This window comes from Triplophysa rosa, linkage group LG1 (genome assembly GCF_024868665.1).
Source record: "Triplophysa rosa linkage group LG1, Trosa_1v2, whole genome shotgun sequence".
NCBI classification, from domain to species: domain Eukaryota; kingdom Metazoa; phylum Chordata; class Actinopteri; order Cypriniformes; family Nemacheilidae; genus Triplophysa; species Triplophysa rosa.
In genome coordinates this window covers 19,014,247-19,021,696 of record NC_079890.1, presented here as the reverse complement: position 1 = coordinate 19,021,696, position 7,450 = coordinate 19,014,247, and the positions used below count along the sequence as shown (strand labels likewise).

The window sequence follows — 7,450 nt, the reverse complement described above, 5'->3', positions numbered from 1 at the left end:
CGCAGTTTTAAAGTCACACGTGTCTCTCAGTGCAGCGCAAGGTGCGCAGTTTTAAAGTCACACGTGTCTCTCAGTGCAGCGCGAGGTACGCAGTTTTAAAGTCACACGTGTCTCTCCGTGGTTGCGTCTCTCCATGCGGCACAAGTTGCGCAGTTTTAAAGTCAGACGTGTTTTGCATGCATCTCTTCAAGCTGCACAGTTTAAAAGGGAGAGGTGTTTAAATGACAAAATTAAAGATTATATTAGTAAAACCCAATTTGTGGCGTTTGCACTTTGCAAAGTACATATTAGGGTAAATACCCTGATTTGGTGGTTTATTTAGTTGAGAGGTGGGTAACGAAGTACATTTACTTGAGTACTGTACTTAAGTACACTTTTTGAGTATTTGTACTTAAGTATTACTTTTTCTGTTTACTTTTTACTGTACTTTACTACATTTGAATGACAAATATCTCACTTTTCATGGCACAAAAAATGATTTCCTTGGCTGACCCTCCCCTCGCTCCCACGTTTGGGAGAGACTATTGTCAGTTGCTTCTAATATGACACACCTGAATCAACTCACCAGGTGTGTTAATTATGGAGACATTCACAACATTTTGGGAGAAGGCTAATAAGTTCAGTTGTGTATACTTTTCCCATATCTGATTTACTTATAAGCAAAAGATGTAATTACATGTATATCCGATTAATCGATTAATGAAAAATAAACATCCAACTAATCGATTATCAAAATAATCGTTAGTTGCAGCTAGGGGTGGGAAAAAAAATCGATATGGCGATTTATCGCGACATTTCAGCCCGCGAGACGTTATCGATACTCTGGCACAAAGTATCTAATTTTTTTTCAAATACAAAAGATCTAAATTCATACCTACACTGTGCTTACCAGAACGGCAGTACCCACATATTTCTTGTGGTGATGCTCCCAGATTAGAAGAATAAACAAACCTAAAGACAGAGAGTCGCAAACACACTAAAAATGCTCATCTAATAGATCATTTTTTCCCTTCATTTACAGATGTCGTGATGTATTTTTATAGAATTGCCAAGCGATATATCGATTATCGCAGAATCGGCGCATTGTGATATTATCGGTATCGTGAGCCCTGTTTCGCGTATCGAATCGTATCGGGAGGTACCCTGCGATTCCCATCCCTAGTTGCAGCCCTAATTGCATGCGTTAACGTTGACAGCGCTAGTATTTACATGACAGTCCTTTATATATTATTGCTTATATATCAAGTAATTTTAAGGATCATCTTTAAGGATCATCACTAGGATCATCTTCATTTAGTAATTAAAGACTATTGCAAGTTGTAAGGTTAAATTACATAAATTCACAGATTTACATTTGGTGTGCTATGTATCTTCTCCATACAGGTGCTTGGGAAGCACTCCTGAGGCGAATTAAGTCAAATAAACATGCCATCCTTGTCATCCTTGCATTTATTAAAGTCACGCATTCACCGTGAGAAACACACATTTTTTATAGTCTGTTCACACGCTCACACGTATTTCTCATGCTGATAAATAAGTGAGAGCTTATTGAAATGGTGAAGTGCTATTTTACTTTGTTTTAGTCTATTTTGCGAGTGAAACTTGTTTTCCGGCTGCATAGAATAGAATAGAATAGAATAGAATGAGCTTTATTGGCCAAGTATGTTTCCACATACGAGGAATTTGTTATAGTGACAGAAGCTCCACAGTGCAACAGAAAGACAGCAACAGGACAGAACACAGATGATAAAAAATAAAAAAATATATACAATAATATAGAAATAGGCAATGTACAAAACAGCAAAAACACAATATACAATATAGACAATTATGTATTTACAGGTCTGATATGTGCAAATTTGGTGAATAAATAATGTAAAATAGAGTTGTGTGTTCCGCGTTTAATGTCAAGTGTTCATAAAATGGATTGCCTGAGGGAAGAAACTGTTCCTGTGTCTGGTTGTTCTGGTGCTCAGTGCTCTGTAGCGTCGGCCAGACGGTAACAGTTCAAAAAGGGAGTGTGCTGGGTGTGAGGGGTCCAGAGTGATTTTACCAGCCCTTTTGCTCATTCTGGATGAGTACAGTTCTTGGAGAGTGGGGATGGTTGTACCAATGATACGCTCAGCAGTCCGGACTACCCTCCGTAGTCTTCTGAGATCAGATTTGGTCGCTGAGCTTAACCAGACAGTTATAGAAGTGCAGAGGATGGATTCGATGATGGCAGAGTAGAACTGTTTCAGCAACTCCTGTGGCAGGTTGAACTTCCTCAGCTGGCGAAGGAAGTACAGCCTCTGCTGGGCCTTTTTAACAATAGAGTCAATGTGAGTGTCCCACTTCAGATCCTGAGAAATTGTGGTGCCCAGGAATCTGAATGACTCCACTGCAGTCACAGTGCTGTTCATGATGGTGAGTTTGGGGAGAACAGGGGACTTTCTCCTGAAGTCCACGATCATCTCAACAGTTTTAAGCGTGTTAAGCTCCAGGTTGTTAAGACTGCACCAGACAGCCAGCTCCTTGACCACCTGTCTGTAAGCAGACTCATCACCGTCCTGAATGAGGCCGATCAGTGTGGTGTCGTCTGCAAACTTCAGGAGCTTGACAGAGGGGTCTTTAGATGTGCAATCATTCGTGTAAAGGGAGAAGAGCAGTGGGGAGAGAACACAGCCCTGAGGAGCTCCAGTGCTGATGGTGCAGGTGTTGGATTTGAATTTACCAAGCTTTACTAACTGCTGCCTGTCTGTCAAGAAGCTGTTGATCCACTGACAGACAGGGGTGGGGACGGAGAGCTGTGCCAGTTTATTCTGAAGGGTTTCCGTGATGATGGTGTTAAAAGCGGAGCTGAAGTCCACAAACAGGATCCTCGCATAGGTCCCTGGTCTATCCAGATGCTGAAGGATGAAGTGCAGTCCCATGTTGACAGCATCATCCACAGACCTGTTTGCTCTGTAGGCAAACTGCAGGGGGTCCAGTAAGGGACCAGTGATGTCCTTCAGATAGGCCAAAACCAGTCTTTCAAATGATTTCATGGCCACAGACGTTAGAGCCACAGGTCTGTAGTCATTATGTCCAGTAATTTTGGGTTTCTTTGGGACTGGGATGATGGTGGAGCGTTCAAAGCATGAGGGGACTTCGCACAGCTCCAGTGATCTGTTGAAGATCTGTGTGAAGATGGGGGCCAGCTGGTCAGCACATATTTTTAGGCAGGCTGGTGACACACCGTCGGGGCCTGGTGCTTTCCTTCTTTTGTTCTTTCTGAAGACCTGGCGCACATCTTCTTCAGTGATCTGAATTGTAGGTGGGAGAGACGGGGGTTGCTGAAGGTGTGAATGGTTGTGTGGAGAGGTGTTCACGGCGGGTGTGGGGTGTTTTTTCAAACCGGCAATAAAACTTGTTCAAGTCGTCAGCTAGTTGTTGGTTCTCCAAAGTGCTGGGGGATGGTGTCTTGTAACTGGTGATATCTTTCAGACCTTTCCACACTGAAGCAGGATCACTGGAAGAGAATTTGTTCCTTAAGTTGTCAGAATTATTCCTCTTTGCCCCTCTGATCTCCTTTTCCAGTGTGAATTTGGCCTGTTTATACAAGACTTTGTCCCCTTTCCTGTAAGCATCTTCTTTGGCCTGACGGAGCTGTCTGAGTTTTGCCGTGAACCACGGTTTGTCGTTGTTGTAAGTTAGATAAGACTTGGTAGGGATGCACATATCCTCACAGAAACTGATATATGAAGTTACAGCTTCTGTCAGCTCGTCCAGATCGGTGGCAACAGCTTCAAAAACAGTCCAATCAGTGAAAGAGAAACAGGCTTGTAAATCCTGCTCTGTTTCAATAGTCCATCTTTTAACAGTTCTTAATACAGGTTTTGCAGATTTAAGTTTCTGCCTGTAGGACGGGATAAGATGAACCAAACAGTGATCAGAGAGTCCTAAAGCTGCTCGTGGAACAGAGTGATATGCATCCTTTATTGCTGTGTAACAGTGATCCAATATATTACTGTCTCTGGTGGGACATGTGATGTGCTGTCTGTATTTTGGCAGTTCCCGGGAGAGATTTGCTTTATTAAAGTCCCTGAGAATAATTTAAACAGAGTCCGGGTGTTGTTGTTCTGTGTCTGTGATCTGATCAGCTAGTTTTTGTAAAGTTGAGCTCACTTGTGCTTGCGGAGGAATGTTAACACTCACGAGAATGAACGATCAGAACTCCCGCGGTGAGTAGAACGGCTTGCAGTTAATGAAGAGTGTTTCTAGATCTGAACAGCACATCTTCTTTAACACGGTTACATCTGTACACCACCTCTCATTGATGTAAAAGCACATCCCGCCGCCACGCGATTTCCCCGTTGATTCCGCGTTGCGATCTGCTCTGATCAGCTGGAAGTTAGGAAGTTGTAACGCGCTGTCTGCAATGGCGCCGTTCAGCCAGGTTTCCGTGAAACACAGAGCAGCAGAGTTAGAAAAGTCCTTGTTAAACCGGGAAAGCAGAAGGAGTTTGTCCGTTTTGTTGGGTAGAGAGTGGAGATTCGCCAGATGGATGCTAGGCAACGGCATTCGAAATCCGCGCTGTCTGAGCTTCACAAGCGCGCCGGCTCGCTTCCCCCGTCTGCGCGTTCTCCTGAAGCGTTTGACCAGAGCTACGGCTCCGCCAACAACAATGTCCAGCGAAACGTCAGAAAACTCAAAAACTGGTAAAAGATTTTGTGGTGTGTTCTGCCGAATGTTCAGCAGGTCATCCCTGATAAAACTGATCATATTTGAGAAACAAAAAACAGGAAAAACAAACAAAAACAGTACAAACACTGAAGAGCAAAGCACAGTAGCTGCCATCTGCGGCGCCATCTTGATTTTAGAAAAAAAAGTGTCCATAAAACTAGATGCGGACTAGTGGACGCCGAATCCTGTTATTTACACATGCCATCTGGCTGTTCTGCGTGTCTGCGTGAATGAACTGCACAGTTTAACATGCTACACGCGTGATGCTTGTGAATTTGTCTGCGTCTGCGCTTTATGAGGACATGAACACATGAACTTCATCTCCAGAGTTGCTCTGAGAGTTTATTTCAGAACATTTTACTGAGTGAAGCTAACACACTAAAAATAAGCATCTTCCGACGACCTGCCAAAATAAAAGTCCGGTTAACTCGGTATTTTTATGTGGACAAATACTGTATATTACTAATAGTAAAAAAAAAACTAATTTAGATAAACTAAATGCATCATGCATAAGCTGAAGTCAGTTGTTTACCTTTGAAATTTTTCTTTCTATTTTTATGAATGTTTCTTATTTATACATTTGTATTAGGCCTATATTGCATTTTGAATGTAATATGGCAATGGAATGTACTAAATGGGTTTAGTTTCCACAGATATTAATGTATGCAATATGTTAATTTTTCTAAAAAGGAAACAAATTAGTTGTTCATTTTAAGAGACCTGTCTTATTTTCTCTTGTATATTTAGTATTGCTCTTTAATAAAGAAAAAGTACTTATTATCCGAATACCCGATTAATCGATGGAAAATCAGTAGAATACTCTATTACTAAAATAATCGATAGCTGCAGCCCTAGTAATATGCGTGAAAGACAGGTACAGTTGATACGAGACATTCTTCCAGGTCTGCTCCCGTTTAGTAATCACAAGACTTTTAGTCCAAAAATGTGCATATTGTGAGAAATATAGATATACTGAAACACGTTTACGTCATATTTCTTTAGACAGACTGATGAGTTTTAAGCTCCGTTCAACTATTAAAAACACTGTTTCTTTCACGTGACAGCTCTTATGACGGCAGGACTGGTGTCTCCAGGCAGGGTCCTAAAGTACACCCGATTTCTCACGACACATGCACACAGATGATTTGCTGATTTGTGTTGCGTTTGTTCTCCTGTCTTCAGTGGCAGAGGAAATTTTTCCAAAAAATAACACAAAGATGACTATTATTCGAAATGTTCAGTAAATAACCATAAATACTTGGTATTTTATTTGATTATCTAAAAATAACATGAGATAAGAAATGTTTCATTAGAAAAAATACCCCACCTTTAGTTGGGCATATTTACACTACAAACCAGAAATCAGTGATCTACGCGGGCAAAAAAACAAAGAAAAATAAACAAAAACGGAATAATCGTTCAATAATCGTAATCGAGAGAAAATGTTCAATTAATAGAAACTTTGATTTTAGGTCAAATCGCCCAGCCCTATGGTAAATGCAAACCTTTTACACAACAGAGATCTAAATCGAATGCTTTAGAGCAGGGGTCTTCAACGTTATTTGGGGCAAGGACCCCTTAGATGAGAGATGCATGGAGCAGGGACCCCCTTATACTAAATGTGTAAACGGAGCTATTTAAATAGAAACAACCCTATTGTCACAGCAATATTATGTTAAGACATTACATCTTCTTGAATCCTTCAGTGCAAGTGCACAAATCCAGTTATACAAATCACAAACTAAGATACTCGTGCACTCACATCTTTTGCTACGATTGCTGCAGTAAATATGGTGCAAAACACATTCACACACCTGCACCAAAAGAAAGCGTTCACAGACGAGTTTATGTTAATTCATGAAGTGAGAGTTGAATGCTTGTCAAATATTTTCTCACAAATTAAAGGTTTTATTCTTGGACATCTTTCCAACTCAAACAGATGAACATAACTACAACTGCTTGAATCTGCTGCTGCGAGTCTCTGACACAAGTTCGCACACTCTCTCATTTTGCACCACATATCGGTGTGATGTATGGAGCAATAGTGATTTGTGGACTTGCAGAGGCCAAACCAGCTAGTTTTGACGCCCAGCAGTAGGGATGGGAATCGCAGGGTACCTCCCGATACGATTCGATATCGATAGTATCACAATGCGCCGATTCTGCGATAATCGATATATCGCTTGGCAATTCTATAAAAATACATCACGACATCTGTAAATGAAGGGAAAAAATGATCTATTAGATGAGCATTTTTAGTGTGTTGCGACTCTCTGTCTTTAGGTTTGTTTATTCTTGCGCTTGTCTTTGGACTGTGAGGCTCTGGTGACTCCACACGTGTCTGCCAAAACGGGGGTTTGCGGCGCGCGCAGATACCTGCACCCCTGCATGAGCACTGCGGGTGGGAGAGAAAGCGCCGGACTGGAGGGAATCACGAAACTACAGACTGAAAGTAGGTCAAAAGAGTATTCCCAACTTGCAGAGCGCCGAGTTAACCACGTCTACTTATTTACATTCACTACGAAATCCAAAGTGCGCTCAAACTTTTGATTTAAAAGACACTGGCGCATCTCTAATTTGTTGTTGGTCCGCCATTATGCTCGTATTTCTTCTTCGCTGTGAATTACAATTTCCGTTCATCTGACCATCCGTAATCTGGGAGCGTCACCACAAGAAATATGTGGGTACTGCCGTTCTGGTAAGCACAGTGTAGGTATGAATTTAGATCTTTTGTATTTGAAAAAAA

At 41.5% G+C, this 7,450-nt stretch overlaps 1 protein-coding gene across 6 annotated transcripts in view; it reads left to right on the top strand.

The window, feature by feature from the left end:
• pias1a (protein inhibitor of activated STAT, 1a) overlaps positions 1-7,450 on the top strand; it is a 43,729-nt gene that overhangs the window by 12,081 nt on the left and 24,198 nt on the right. For 2 of the 6 annotated variants that reach the window (XM_057331757.1, XM_057331749.1), the window contains exon 2: positions 6,988-7,156. The exons of 3 other annotated variants lie outside the window; for them this stretch is intronic. The gene's annotated coding sequence lies outside the window, so the exon portion shown is untranslated. Of the gene's footprint in view, positions 1-4,285; positions 7,157-7,450 lie in introns of those variants that run through there. One more of the 6 variants, XM_057331754.1, reaches the window with a different exon arrangement.